The following is a 15,939-nucleotide window of genomic DNA, read 5'->3' as shown; positions in this document are numbered from 1 at the left end:
TATTAGTGTTCTTATTATATATATATATATATATATATATATATATATATATATATATATATATATATATATATATATATATATATATATATATATATATATATATATATATATATATATATATATATATATATATATATATATATATATATATATATATATATATATATATATATATATATATATATATATATATATATATATATATATATATATATATATATATATATATATATATAAACAACTCATCTTTGAGAGCCAAATAATCTGCTGCTGTTCTTTTTTCCTTGATATTCCTTTGTGTTCCTTCTCGTTCTCTATCACCTCCTCCTTGATTTATTTTTTTCTCCTTCTCTTCCTCGTCTTCCTCTCGTAATATTAGTAATTATTCGTCGCTGTTATTTTCTTCAGGCGTAAAGTTGAAATAAGTTAGGGTACTTTCTTAATAGATGCAGTAGAAGAGAGACCTTTCTTTCTCTCAGAACTCCCCCATTTTTTTCTTGAGCTATATGTAGATGTAATATTCCTTTCCCCTCTGCCGTGTGGTAATAGGAGATGGATGAGGAGGGTTGGGAGTTACAGTTTCTCATCCTTTTATCCTCTTGGTTACGTGAATGTTCAAATTTTACAAGAGAGAATTGTGTATTTTTGAATAACGTCAAAATATATCAGTTTTATTTCCCTTACCTCTGTTGTTGTTGTATATTTGGCATCCTCTTTTTCCTCCTCCTCCACTTTTCTTCTTTCTCCTCCTCTTCCACTTACTACTTTTCTTCCTCCTCTTCCTCGCAATTGGCTTTTCCTCTCCACTTCCTCAGTTTTACCAGTAAGGATATCATATTTTCTTTCCTATCTTCTTTCTTCTCTTATTCCACCACTTTTCTCCTCATCTTTCGCATACACCATTTGTTCTTAACCTCTCGAGCAAAATTTTCTTAACCTCTCCAATATTCCTCCTTTCTCTTTACCAACGCTTGAATCTTTCCCTATCTCGCTCCAACATCCTACGTGCACTCCACCCCAGCCTCGCCAGCAGCACATCCCTGAAGACTCGGCAATCAGGAACACTCTCCCTAAGGCGCCGTTGTGTTCTTTTTTTGTCATGAGATGGGATTTGTACCTTAGTCATAACCTCACTCGTATTTCAGTTTAATTTTTCTTACGAGTTACTGTGTTGCACTACGTTGGGATGTTTTTTTTTTATTATTAATGGGTGAAACAAAGCGTTTAGTTTCTCGTTGATGGCAATTACACGGTACCTTTGTTTATTTCAATTGTCAGTGGGTTATTTTATACAAGTTTAACGATTTCCCTGCGACGCGAAAATATTAGCTGCATCAGAACCAATGCGTGATGTCTTTATAAGCATCTACAAGAAAGTTAGTGGTAAAAAGATTGGATATGGCTGTAGATCAAATAAAGATGTCTCAGAGTGATTGGTAATTAGAGAAAGGTGTACCAAGTGGCAGTCAAAGGGTTAAACTTGCCAATATAATAAGGAATGGGGTAACATGCAGAACGCGAACTGGCTGCCTCTCAGAATCATGTGTTTGACTTAAAGATTTCTCCGCATTATCCTTTTTTTTTCTGTTCGTTTATCTCTCCCTTTTTATTCCCCTTCTCTTTTTCCACTTTCCATTCTTCTCTCACTTCCTTTTGATCCTTTCTGTCTAGTTTCTTATCCTTTCTTTCTTCCTCTATTCTTCTCTTGCTGTCCTTCGATCCTCTCTCTTTTCTATTCTCTCTTCTTCTATCTTCATTCTTCCCCCTGTTCTATTGATTCTCTCCTTTCTTTCTTGCCTCGTCTTTCCTCCCTAACATCTTCGATTCTGTCTTTTTGTCCTCTCTCTCTCTCTCTCTCTCTCTCTCTCTCTCTCTCTCTCTCTCTCTCTCTCTCTCTCTCTCTCTCTCTCTCTACCCGGGGAAAGACAGACTCGGGAGTGTTGAAATAGGCAAGGGAGATAAGAGAGAGTTTATTACAAGCCTAGGGAAGAAAGCAAGGAAGTTTTTCCGTTTTTTTTTCTTTGGTTCTTTCTTATTCTCTTATTTGAAAGGCTTTATTTTAATTTCACATACTTATTTTTTTATTTATTTGTTTATGTATTTGGGAAGTACCGAGTAAGTTTAGTTACAATTATGGAGTTTAAGGATTTGCTTGAGTTATTTTTTTCGTGTTTCTGAAGGAATCTCAATGTTCTTTTTTTTTTTTTTTTTTGTTACTACGGCTCTTCGCCATCTACCGCTCTCCCTTCCCTCCTCCGCTGACCTTGCAATCCCCCATCCTCCCTCCTTTCCTCTCTTCCTCATCTTCTCCTTTCCTTTCTCTCCACCTGCTTCCACTTCTGTGTGTGTGTGTGGGGGGGGGGGGCGGTGGCGGTTCGTTTCTCAAAGAATCTTGTTAGTGTACCTTTTTTTTCTCCTTCGTCGCCTTCTTTTCACCACAAATCTGACACATCTATATTTTTTTTACACTTTTCGCTCATGGAGACTCTGGAAAAAGCATCCCTTTAACCATCCGTGCTTCCGTCCGTCCGTGTGTGTGTGTGTCTGTGTTTGTGGGTGTTTGTGTAGGTGTTTGTGTGTGTGTGTGTTTTTGTGTGTCATGTTTTTCCCTCCTTCCCTCGACTCTCACTCTTTGAAAGGGAAAGTATGAAAACGCGTCCATGGTTTTTGAAGCATTGATTTGGGTCCTGCCGCTCTGCTGGGGGTTTCTTTTGAGTTACAGCCTCCTTTTTATATATTTTTTGCATTTTTTTATATTTATTTTAGTGTCGCTGCCATCACACCCGTCTTCACTGCCATCACCACTACGAGGAGTGTTAAATCTGTCGCCATTACTAACACTACATCATCACTATCATTCCCAATAGAAGTAACATCACTATCAACATCATTATCAGTATTAACATCACTATCATCACCATACTCCTGTCATCACTGTCACTACCATTGTTATTAAGAGAGTTAAGTCCATCACCATTACCATTATCACCACCACATCACCATTATGACTCACTACCAATAGAAATAATATCACCACCAGTATCATCACCAATATCACCACCACTATCATCACCATATTCATCACTTCCACTACTACTTTTATGGGAGGGCCTAAGTCCACCACCATTACCAGTACCACCACCATCACACACCACTAAAGTTTCTATCATCACAAGCTCCACCGTCATTAGTTATTATTACTGTCACCACCACCACCACCACCACTACCACCAGCACTACCAGTATCACCACTTATGTGAGGCGTGGAAGAGTGAAAATTCCTCTCATCTACACTCTTTTTTTCTAGTCTAAAACCCTTTTCCTTTTTTCCTTATCAACCGCTGTATTTTTTCCTTGTTTCCTTTGTTTTTTCCTTGTTTCTTAATCTCTTCCTTTTCCTATTCTTTTTATTTCTTTTCATTCGGGTTTCATAATTTCCTTCTTTTGTTCATTTCCTTTTTTCCTTATCAACCGCTGTATTTTTCCCTTTATCCTTCGTTTTTTCCTTGTTTCTTAATCCCTCCCTTTTTCATATTCTTTTTATTTCTTTTCATTCAGGTTTCATAATTTCCTTCTTTTGTTCATTATTTCTTATTTTCTCTACTTTTCTTATCTTTTCATTTTTTCCCTTTTTATCAGATTTGTATCTCTATTTCTCCTTTCATCACCACGTCTTAGTTTCTTTCATTCTTTTATCTTTCTCTCTCTATTTTTTTCTTCTTCTTTCACCTGCATATGTCTTATTTTCTTTCCTTCTTATTATCTCTTTCTCCTATTTCATTTCTTCTTTTATTTTCAGTTGTCTAATTTCCTTCCCTTCTTTTATCTTTTAGTCTCCCATTCCCATTTTTTTTTCATCCTCATGCGATTTCATTCCATTCTTTCATAATTCTGTTTCTTGTCCACTTTCTTCTTTCGCCATTATGTTTTATTTTCCTTTCTTTTATTTTCGCGTCTTCCTATCCTCCTCTATCCACCTCATTCACTTTTCTTCACTTTTTCCTGTTCCCTTCCTTCATCTTCATACGATTTCCATTCCTCCCGTCCTCCTCTCCCCACCTCATTCGCTCCCCCCCATCCTGCCCCCAGCTTCTTCCACTCTCCCATAACCTCCTTTCCCTGACTCTCCTCTTTCCTTCCGTGGTCTCAGTCTCCTCAATCATCACAGCCCTCCATCTCCTCTCACTCCTACAACTCTCTTCCTGTCTTCTGCTTTCCTTCTCCTCTTTACCCTCACTTTTCCTTAATCTCTCACCTCTCCCTCACTTCTCTATTTTCAGTTTCCTTTGCTTGCTTCTTTCTCGATTCTCTCCATGCTGTTCTTTATTTTTCGTCTCTTTCTTTAGTGTCGTCTTTCTTCTTTCATCCTTTTTCTCATCTCCATCTTTCTTTATTCACTTCTTTTTTTCCTCTCTCTCTCTCTCTCTCTCTCTCTCTCTCTCTCTCTCTCTCTCTCTCTCTCTCTCTCTCTATCTTTTTTTCACGTATCCATCGTCTTTCTTTGCTTTTCCATCTCCTCCATCTCTTTCTTACCTCATAATTCTTTTTTTTTCTTGTCCACTATCTTCCCTTTCCCTTCCATCTTTCTTCAGCGACCTCTTTCTTCAGTGTAACCTCTTCCCTTTATCCACAGCCTCCCTCCACCCTTCCATCTTTCTTCAGCCACCTCCTTCTTCTCCGCACCCTTCTCCCTTATCCACCATCTTCCTTTACAGCCTCACTCTTATCCTCCAGAGATCTGTCTCACCCTGGCGGCTCTGCGACGGGCGGAGGCCAACGTAAGGTGGCGGAGGTTACGTGGAAAATCCAGAAATATGGCCGGAGCCTTTGAGTTAGAGTCTCGGTTTAATGCGAAGAGTAAATAATGGAGGGCTTACCGGTGCTGTTGGCGGCGTGGATGAGGCTGGCAGAGGTGCTGACGAGGACGTGTGAGGCGCGAAACGTGTGCTAGTCTGTAAAACGGGCTTGAAAATGCTCCCTAATTGATCTCCAGGTTGTATCTTAGCCTGGTATCCTCATACGCTCTTTACGAGATGAGACGGCAATGTGCTGGGGTGTTAGGGCTAGGAGGAGAGAGGAGGGAGTAGGGAACAGGAGAGCGAGGGAGAGAGAAGAGAAGGCTTGGTGGTAATCCTCCTCAAACTGGATTACCGGGATTAAATTCCACCCGTGGGATCTTGAGGTAAGCCGATTTATCAGCTCTAAACGACGTGAAGTTGTCGCCTCGTGTCGCCTTGTTCCCGCCGCTACGACCTCGCGACGCAAAGTTAGCGGCCTGTGTATACACAACGTGAGGGACGACGGTGCTTAGCGGGGCAACGACGCGGGGGAAGGGTTGGGGGAGCAGGGCAGGAAGAGGAAGGGCAGGTGGCTGTGAGAGAAAGCAGTTTGAGAGGGAAGTGAAGGAAGGAGGGAGAGGGGCCAAGGCTGGTGGAGGAAGGAGGACGAAAGGGAGGAGGAGGAGTGGCGGAAGAAGCATGTGGAGGGAAGTGAAGGAGGGAGAGGGGCCAAGGGAGTTGGAGAGAGGACGCAAGAGAGGACGAAAGGAAGAAAGGAGAGTGACAGTAGAAGCGTGTGAAGGCCTGGAAGGGGGAGAGGAGTGTTAGAAACAGACAGAAGAGAGGAAAGAGGAGAGAATGATCGTGGAAGGCAGGTGGAAAGGAAAGGAGACCAAGAGATAAGAGTGGCGGTAGAAACAGGTGGATGAGAAGGAAGGGAGAGTGGAAGCAAGTGGAGGGAAGGAAAGGACGATAGAGGCTGGTTGAGGCTAGGGCTGGAGGGACACAAGATGGAGGCTAAGGTCGCTAAGGGAGGAGGCTGAGAAGGAGAGGAGGAGAAATGAGAGGAAGAGAGAGGAAGAGGAAGAGGCCTTGGCATGGAGGTAGGAGGAAGGGTGAGAGTAAGAGGGGGAAGTATAAGTGCAAGCATGTGATGAAGGGTTGTGTTAAGGAGAGAGAGAGAGAGAGAGAGAGAGAGAGAGAGAGAGAGAGAGAGAGAGAGAGAGAGAGAGAGAGAGAGAGAGAGAGAGAGAGAGAGGGTAAAGCTACGTGAGGAACTTTTGAAGGCAGACATAGACACAGACATACAGACACCAGGAGGTCGAGGGAGCTTGTGAAGTTTTATAATGAACGCAAACGCTGACTTGTGGCGATGGCTTGCGTGATTCTGTCTTCCTGCCCGTAGCTTGCTGGGTGCTGAGTGTAAGAGAGAGAGAGAGAGAGAGAGAGAGAGAGAGAGTATATCTATATCTATTCGTTTAATTTTCTATGCTTATCTTCCTTATCTCTAAAAAATTTCTCTACTCTGTTTATCTATCAGTTTTATCTATCTATGTATTTACCCATCTGTCTGTGTACATGTATCTATCTATATATGACTGCCAATCCTTCTGCCCAAGTATTTATATATTCATCTATTCATCGACGTACAGTGCACGAATATAAGCAATAAACCCTGTAGTATTACCATCTCTTCCTATCCTCCACTCATTCCCAGCACCAACACCCGATTACCAAACAGCATAACCCACATCATCAGTGAACCTTAGTATTTATATATTCATCTATTCATTAGCATCGACGCACAGTGCATGAATATATAAATAATGCACCGTGTAGCATTACCATCTCTTCCTATGTCCCACTCACTCCCTGTACCAACACCTAATTACCAAGGAACATAACCCACACGATCAATAAATCTTAAAAAAAAAAAAACACCCAAACATTTCTTCCATATACACAAGATCACCTTTCCCTGGCGCTCTTCATCACCTGGCCTTCCGTCCCTGTGTACACCTGTCTACTCGCTATTAGTTCAGCACACAAGCAGCCATCAGACGAGGGTCAAAAATGACAAAATGATCTCATTCATTCGTAATAGAAAACCACCGTGAACCCTCGTCATACTATTATTTTTATCTTGACGCAGAGGTAAAGAAGGGAGGGTTCTGTGCGGGGGGGCGGGGTGGGAAGGGAAAGCAGCTCTCATCCCCTGGCTAAACATTGACCTTAGGCCGTCTGGGGACAAGACAAACAGGAGTTGGCTTTGTAATAGCACCGAGAGGAATTACACGCTCATACAAACAGACCTAGGCAGAGACACACCCTTGCCTCCCCCTCTCCTCCTCCTCCTCCTCCTCCTCCTCCTCCTTCTCCTTCTCCTTCTCCTTCTCCTTCTCCCCTCTCAAGTCCTCATCTTCATATCTCCCCTTTTTTCTACCCTATTTTTTCGCCCCTTTTTCTCCCTGCCTTCTCATCGTCGTTCACCTATTTTTCCTCGCTGCTGGCTATGATGTCAATAGTTCTCATTGAAGGCCTTCATTTGACGTCAAGGAAAGGAGATTGATAGATTCGAGATGTTTGGCGAGGCTTGTTCACTATTTGCAGAGGAAGATGAGGAGGCGACCCAGGCGCAGCAGCAGCGAGAATAGAAATGAGAGGGTGAAGATGCAAAAAACAATTACCGCTCATAAAAAAAAAGACTAATGGAGATTTCTGGAAGAGAATGAGGTAAACAATGGAGTGAATTGGCGGAAGTGAAAGCTAATAAGGAAGGAGTGGCGGGGGGAGTGAAAAATGATTGAAGATTGAGAACTCAGCTGCACCCGAGGACCCAGAGAGAGAGAGAGAGAGAGAGAGAGAGAGAGAGAGAGAGAGAGAGAGAGAGAGAGAGAGAGAGAGAGAGAGAGAGAGAGATGACTTACTAGCACAAAAAACAAAATCAGCAAAAGTCAAAGAAATGCATGATAAATAACAAACTTCGATATATGTTTTGCCAGTGAAATAAAAGAAAACGGTAAAAAGAAAACGTGGAACAAGAACTCGTCTTTAAAAAAAGACAAAAAAAAAAAAAAGAAAAACCTAAATAAGAACAACCTTCCCTTTGCTGAATGTAAGAACAAGAATGAATACACCAAAAGAAAATATAACACAACGTAATAAGAGGCGGAGAAGAAAAGAGCGGAAGAAGCGAAGAAAAGGAGAGGAAGAGGAAATGAAAGAAGATGGGTAGTGGGGGCAGGAGGGAAGAGAGGAGAGAGAGGGGAGAGGAAAGGTGAGGCTGTGAGAGGGAAGAGAGACATAGACAGACGAGCAGAAGGAAAAAGGGAGGGAGGGAGGCTTAATGAAGGGATTGGGGGCTTATGGAAGGGGTGACGGGGATTCAGGGGAAAGGGAAAGAAGTATTGAAAGGAAGGGAAACAGAGCGTATGAATCTGAGTGGAAACAAGGAATAAAGGATAAGAAAAGGGAAGAAAAATAATGATTGCTAGAAAACACACACACACACACACACACTCTCTCTCTCTCTCTCTCTCTCTCTCTCTCTCTCTCTCTCTCTCTCTCTCTCTCTCTCTCTCATAAATATGCAAGCGGAAACCTTATATTCAGTATTTATTTCTTACTTGATCGCTCGGCTGAGATGAGTTTGCTAAGACCATTTTTGTTATTGGTTCCCAGACTAACTTTTTAACTTTTTATTCTTTATATTTTTCCTTCACTTCATCATTTCTTTCCCTCCTTTTTCCTTCGCCGTCATTTTTCTCTATATCGTTCTCTCTGACTCTCTTTCTTTATTCTTCAGACTTTTTCTCTTTTCTTTGTTTTATTTCCTTTTCATCTCTTCCTTCCTCTCTTTATCTTTCTCTTCCTGGTTCGCCACAGTGGTCCTGCTTCTGTACCGGCATTTCTTCTTCCTCTTCCTCGTCTTCCTCTTCTCCTCATTCTCTTCCTCGCGGAGTTCACATCTTCCTCTAGCCTCTTCCTGCTTTCGTCTACATCCGTTTTCTCTTACTTGATTTCATTTCCCTTAGTTCCTCCTCCACTCCCCCATCATCCTCAACATCCCCAGCACTATCCTTCCCCCACTGGTCTTAGTTCCCAGCTCTTGGACACACAACACCAGAAGTATCTTAATCTACAAGATGGCGTGACCTGTTCCTTCCTTGTGTTACCCTCGTCCGTCCCCCAGCCTCGCCACTCCTCCCAAAGCACTGTCCTCTTACTTGTTTTTAATCTTTCTCGCTTCACTTTCTTTCCTCCAGTCTGTTTTCTGCTCCTCCGCTTGCGTCATCGTTTTCCTGAGTCTGCTGCTTTCTCCTGTGTGTCTGTTCCGCTTCCTCCGTCACCTCTTGATTTCCTTTCTTGCTTCGTCTTGCTTGCGTCTCCTCAGCGCTGCACCGCTTCCCTCCCCCTCCCCTGCCTTTGTGCCTCCGTCGAGCTCCGTTTTCGCTGTGGGTTATTTATTTATTTTTTTTCAACAGGAATTGGGGTTAGTGCGCTTTCTCCCCCCCCCCCCTCTCTCTCTCTCTCTCTCTCTCTCTCTCTCTCTCTCTCTGTGTGTGTGTGTGTGTGTGTGTGTGTGTGTGTGTGTGTGTGTGTGTGTGTGTGTGTGTTTGTGTGTGTGTGTGTGTGTGTGTGTGTGTGTGTGTGTGATGGTATTCCACGCCAGAGCCTCCTGGACATGGCTGGTGTTTCTGTCACCGTGAATCTCGTCGCCAAGGTACAGGGGACGTGGTCGCGTCTGTCTGTCCTACTTTCGCCCTCCCGCGACAGCTGTGCCTCAGAGGAAGATCCACGCGTCATAAAGATCCAGCAAAGTGACAAAAGGGCGAACATTGTCAAGAGTTAGTGGGGAAAACAGGCTCTTTCAACAACTTCGTGAGGGAATACCAGCAAGGATAATAGTCCAAAAACACATAATTTAACGGCGCCTTACGGAAAAGCTGGCAGTAAACTCACCAGTAAGAAGGTTAACTCCAAACAAACCCTCGTCGTAATAACAGAGTTTGGTATCAACTTATCATCATGAAAACTTTCCACGAGAGCAATTAGCGATGCAAGGAAGCTTTATCGAGGCTTTCCCCTCCACCACGACCACTCCACCAGACGCCAAAAGAATCCACCGCACACCACATCCCAGACACTCCGACAGTTCCCCCGCCACACTCCAAAGTACCTCCACCAGATACTACACCCCTTCATCACGCACCACAGACCTCGCACCACACACACCAGAACACTTGCACCACACTCCACAGCACTTACATCCCACTCCACAGCCCCAGCCACACTGCCAGCCCCTCCGCCACGCGCCACAGCCTTTCCACCACACTCAGCGATCCTTTTACCACGCCACCGCAACTTCTTAGCTTATCTTTATCTCACAGTCTCACCATGCACCTTCCCTTCGTAGCTTCACCACAGCTTCATCACCACAGCTTCACCACCACAGCTTCACCATCACAGCTTCACCACCACAGCTTCACCACACACTATTCCTTACTATTCCCTCATCACACGTCACAACCCTCACTACCACACAAATCCTTCAGCACATCTCTCTATTGCATCATAATCCTTTCACTTTCAGTCTCTCCCTCATATCCTTAATTCCACCTCAGAGCCCCTTCACCTCAGTCCTCAGCCCCGTAATATTAGGTTACTCTTGCGCTTGAAGGACGTAAGTGTGAATTGCGGTCCTGGGGAGTATTGTGAACGTGTGGTAGCAGTGAGTATGGATTACGTATTTAGAAACGCTTTGCTCGCTCGCCTCGACTATTTTCAAAGGCCACAGAGAGTGTCATCCGGGTTCTCAAGGGTGCTTCTCCTGGTACTGCGTGGATCTAGAAGTGCCGTCGTGCGTACCAAGGCGGGCTCCTGTCTTCTAACTGCAGCTTCAACTATTGGGAGGGTTATTTTTTTCTTGGTTTAACGTAGAAATACTGTTATTCTGTTAGTAGAGCCATAAAAAAATCCTTAAAAACACGTGGAACTTCAGCTAAAGCCTTTTGAATGTAGGGGAGGTCCGGCGCAGAAATGTTTTAGTTTATGATCCTGAGTTACATTTTAAAAGTTTTCTCCGTGGCACCTGAAGAGAAGCAAAAGATTATACAGCTCACTCAGCGCCAACACCTCTCCAGGGGCGCGGTACAACTTTAATCTCCGCATTACATTGAGAAAAGCGGCAAACTTGCCGAGGCGATCTGCACCTAATCCATCGCTGGGGGGAAAAAAATAAGAAAAAGAAAAAAGAAAAGTGTTATGTATATGAAAAAAATACGGGAGAGCGTTCATTTTTACTCTATTAAATAAAAGACCTGGTGATATTTTATGCAGTTTTAATTTTTGAAATCATAGGAAAAGCATCAGTAATTTTCAGAAAGGTTACATTTTTTCTACAAATGTGTATAAAAAAATTCTATAAAAACTTACTCAATTGACTATGAGTGTGCGAAATACATATAAAAAGTGTTAAAAGTATATTCTCTGATAAAATCCACTTAATTTATATGAATGAAACAAATTGCAATACAAAATATATAAGTAAAACTGGCGGTACACAAGTCTAGAAACAACCATAACGATACATAAAGAATAAGCCCGGAGGAGAGAAAAAAGTGCAGCGGAGAAGTTGGTTAAACTCCTTCAAGTTGTGGATACCGAGGAAAAAAGTTTGGGAATCCAGAGTTGGTACCGGAAAAAAAAGGAGAGATAGATACACACACTGATAGATTCATAGGTAAATACATCTACGGGTATGCAAATGTTTACGTGTGTGTGTATGTGTGTGTGTAGTACTGTATACTTATATTTGGGGAAAAAAAAAAACATGGCGCGGGGAGTTTTTGTGAGGCTGGCAGGTATGGAAGAGGGACGGAGTGTGAGGGGAATTTTGAAGACTCACACAAAACTTGTATTTCCATTGAGAGAGTTGTGGATCTGTGGCTCTTGGCGAGGTTTTCAGCGGGAGGAAGTGAAGGAGGAGGAGGAGGGCGAGGAGAGAGAGAGAGAGAGAGAGAGAGAGAGAGAGAGAGAGAGGAGAGAGAGAGAGGAGAGAGAGAGAGAGAGAGAGAGAGAGAGAGAGAGAGAGAGAGAGAGAGAGAGAGAGAGAGAGAGAGAAGAGCTGTGAGGAGGAACAGAAGGAAAAGGTGAAGGAATTGAGAAAGTGAGATTTAATACAACTTCGGGGTCATCTTGCTGACGTTACCGCTGGCAAGATTTATATCCTTTTGTATTATCTTCCTTGCATTAACTGAAAAGTGAGAGATATGTGAGTGGCGCGTGAGTTACGAGCAGGGCGGCGGAGGAAAGCGAGAAAAGGGTGCTGAGAGACAACAGCCATAAATAAACCAGGGGGAAATAAAACAGACAAAGAGTGTGGCTTGGACTGTGACTGCAGCATCCATTTACGACTATTGCACGTTCCAACGCTCTTAGGTCCTTAGTGTTAAAAGTTCTGGCGTCTTACCTCATCTACTTTTGACAGGCTGCAGTGGAGGTTATTGGAGTTTAACACACATGGATACTGCATCGTCAGTGTGGAAATTATCCTCAAGAAGCGGAGTAATAATCTTTGTGGTTTTACTCTTCGTTTAGGTCCATATTCTTAACCGTTTCACCGTAATATGCAAAAACTAAGCACTGAAAACAATGTATGGAATCTATAGCGCATCTACAAGAATGAACACAAAAAGAAGAGATTTTGCAATTTCCAGGCAGTGAAATGTGTGGAGATGCGTGTAGAACAAGAAAAGGTGTATCAGAGTGGTTAGTGATTAAAGAAAGATGTGCCAGGTAGCAATAAAGGCGTTAAACGTTTATCTGTCTTATTCCATATACTTTCAACAGCATGTAGTGGAAGTTATGAGAGTTTTTAAGACACAAAGATTCTGCATCGTCAGCGTGAAAAGCATCCGTGAGAACCAAACTTATAATTCTTTTTTTGTTTTGGCGTTTTATTTCAACTACTTTTGGCAGGCTGTAATGGGATGCATAGGAATTTTAAGACACAAGGATTCTTCACCATCAGTGCGAATAGCATTTGTGAGAACCAGACTAATAATCCCTTTGAAAAATAGTCATGAGGGAAAAAAGCCTTTAAGAATTCGGGCCTTACATTGCGCAGCGCGGATATGAGGAGGTCAAGGGGCGGGCGTGACTCGTGGCGCGGGGTCTGCTTCGTGGCTGTAATGACGAGACGGAGCATCCAGCCAGAAGTGACAATTTCCTCTGGAGCGTTTAGATGAGATCCCTCTGTCGTAGAGTAAGAGGGTCAATCTGGATGGCCTCTCAGTAGGTGGAGGGTGAGAGGGCCTATAGTGACCCTTAAGACCCCTCCTCAAGCTCCCTGTAGAGCCCCTTGAGAAGCAGAGGGAGGGAGACGAAGGCGCGCTACGGAATAATGAGACAGCGTATGTAAGCGTGTGTCGGAGGCGTGTGTAGGCATTCCGAGGCTTAGCAGGGAATGAGGCCAACAGACCCTAAGGCGCTTAAAAGTCGAGGCAAAAACTCTTTTCTCCTTTGACGACATTGACAAGCTGCTCTCCACTCGGCCTGTTGTTCCAAACCTCCCGTGGCTGCCTGGCGTGTCGAGGGGAGGTGAGAGGCCCAGGGCTGCTGCGTGTGGGGCTCAAGGGCCGATGGGTAAGTGGTGGGGTGGTCGAGTTTTCCATATCGCTCTTGTATCAAAGCCAACTCGAAGGCGCGCCCCAGGAAGAGGGACCGGAGGGGGACATGGGGAGGACTGGAGGGAGAGATGGAGGGAGGCGGCATGGACGGTACAAAAGGAAAGGAAGGAAGGAGGAAAGAATCTTGGGTGTTGGAGGATGGAGGAAAGAGCCGTGATGGGAGAGATGAGAGGGAGGGAGCAAGGGAGAGGGAAGGGACTAAGGGTCCAACGTCGTTTGTTTTCATCACTGGCAGGAGCGGGATGACCTTGGCCAAGTAAGCCCATCGACGCCAGGAAGCCAGACAACGCTCTCCCTTAAGCCACGCCCGAGAAAGGTGATGGTGAACTGTGCGGCGAAAATGCTGAGGCGGCGGATGAAATACTGCCCTAGTGAAGAATGTAAATAAGGTCGAGATGATGCAGGAACGGACATATTAGGTGCCGTAAATTCCACAGGATTATTCCATACGTTTTATCAGGGAAATTCCTGGGAAGGGAAAGAAAAAAAGGTGATGTGAATGTTGTGGCGTGATTTTTTTCAGTTTTCAGAGAAAAATGTTTTTATAAGCTTTTGTCGTCTTTTGTCTTCACACTCCTGTCATAGTGGCGGGAAACATTTTTTTTACTTTAGATTTATCAAAGCAAGTTTGAATTTCTATGATTTATTTACTTATAACTGAGAAAGGGAAAGTGGAGAGGGATAAGGGAGGACAGAAGGAAAGGAGCGACAAATGATGAGGAATAATTGTATAAAATACGTCTTTTATTATTACTACTGTTACTACTACTACTACTACTACTACTACTACTACTACTACTACTACTACTACTACTATTACCACTACCACCACCACCACCACTAATCTACAGTCACTCATAAACACTCCTTAAACACAGACACCTTACACATCACACAAGACACTCCCAAAGCTCCCTCGACAACACCACCGCGCCTCACAACTAGCAGGTCAGGAGCGCCACATCGCCTGCTCTTTACGTCCTCAAAATACTCGGCGGCAACCAGACCCTAAACGCTTTAAAACGGATAAATATGAGGCAAGTGCATAGTTTGCGCAATAAATGTCGTGAGTTGGGAGTGCCATTAACATTCGCAGCGACACAGGTGAGGCAGGTGTGCCGCTAATAGTCCACCGGTGTGAGGTTTTCTTGTTCCGGCGCCGGCTGCGGAAATTGTCCCAATCTTTTTAACGCTAAGCAAAGGTCGCCCCTGAATGTGAGTTACAGAGAGAGAGAGAGAGAGAGAGAGAGAGAGAGAGAGAGAGAGAGAGAGAGGAGAGGAGAGAGAGAGAGAGAGAGAGAGAGAGAGAGAGAGAGAGAGAGAGAGAGAGAGAGAGAGAGAGAGAGAGAGACCATTTATATCCCAAGAAACACCCGATGTCTTTAATTAACTGACCAGTCTTACCGTGTTTACCTATTCCAGGCTTGTTCCCAGAGTGATGTTCGGGTGTCATCTTCCCAGCCAAGCACTGTGTTGTCCCCAGACAGGTGTGGACGTGGGCGAGGTCTTCCACGTGTCATTCAAGGGACGTAAAATTCCCTAAAGGATGTTTTCTCCAACACACGAGAGAGAGAATGGAACTAGACACAATCCTTGAAGGCCGTCTGCTTTGTAAAGGTTTTCGCTGAATTTTCAAACCATAATTCAGGTGCACGGGACAGTGATGAAAACACGCTCTGTATTTCCTGGCCACCTAAGGGTTTCGTTCGTATTGTGCGGTGACAAAGTAATCTTGAGAGGCGACCGGATTGAGTGACACGAGGGGACGGGAGAAGGGATTGCGGGGCAGGAAGTGAAACTGCTTGAGTCAGAAGAACCGGTTGTCTTCCTCAGCCGGTTCTCGCTGACGGAATCAGGAAAATACGTCAGTTTTATTTTATCCGTCATGAAAATACAGTTGTCTCCTGCCAAACACCTGAAGGCCACACAACACGCATAACTGAGTGAAAAAAAAAACACATTCATTGTCTTTGCTTGTTCTCACAGTGGTCGCCTTTGTCAGCAGCACCACATACAGTGTACAGGAACATCTATGGAGCATCTACCCGTGACCTCTCTACATCGGGTCACATGGGACGAGTTGTACTCATGGAAGTGTTTATATGAGCAATACCTCCACACCCGCACGCCCACACACTCAGTCTCGCACCTGCACCGTGACTCTCCAACTCTGTGAGCTGCCGGCAAGGGTACAAAACCTCCCAGCTGGAAAAATGTAAAAAAAAAAAAAAAAAAAAAAAAAAAATGTACATACTCTAAAATTTAAAGAATAAAAGCTGCCTGTGCCTGAGAGGTCTAGTTTTCAGGTCCAGTTTTCAGGGCCGTCTCGGGCCCCTTCCTCCCCGGTCTCCTGCCCCCTCCACATGTCTTGCCGCGCTTGCCGGACTGACGCGCTCCGGGATGTGGTGCCGCGGCAGGGGACGGGAGTAAAAAGGGTTGGAAGGCACTCACCGGGCTGCTGCCGACGC

At 44.0% G+C, this 15,939-nt stretch overlaps 1 long non-coding RNA gene across 1 annotated transcript in view; it reads left to right on the top strand.

Annotated features, from left to right (window-relative positions):
- The window catches only part of LOC135112955 (uncharacterized), a 78,211-nt gene extending 62,487 nt beyond the window's left edge, over positions 1–15,724 (top strand). Inside the window, exon 3 of the long non-coding RNA XR_010274639.1 lies at positions 14,894–15,724. This is a non-coding gene — a long non-coding RNA (uncharacterized LOC135112955). The remainder of the gene's footprint in view (positions 1–14,893) is intronic.
- Positions 15,725–15,939: the final 215 nt, after the last annotated feature.

The sequence above is a fragment of the Scylla paramamosain genome, chromosome 24, assembly GCF_035594125.1.
Source record: "Scylla paramamosain isolate STU-SP2022 chromosome 24, ASM3559412v1, whole genome shotgun sequence".
Classification (NCBI taxonomy): domain Eukaryota; kingdom Metazoa; phylum Arthropoda; class Malacostraca; order Decapoda; family Portunidae; genus Scylla; species Scylla paramamosain.
The sequence above is the reverse complement of the archived record's forward strand: the minus strand, read 5'-3'. Positions and strand labels throughout refer to the sequence as shown.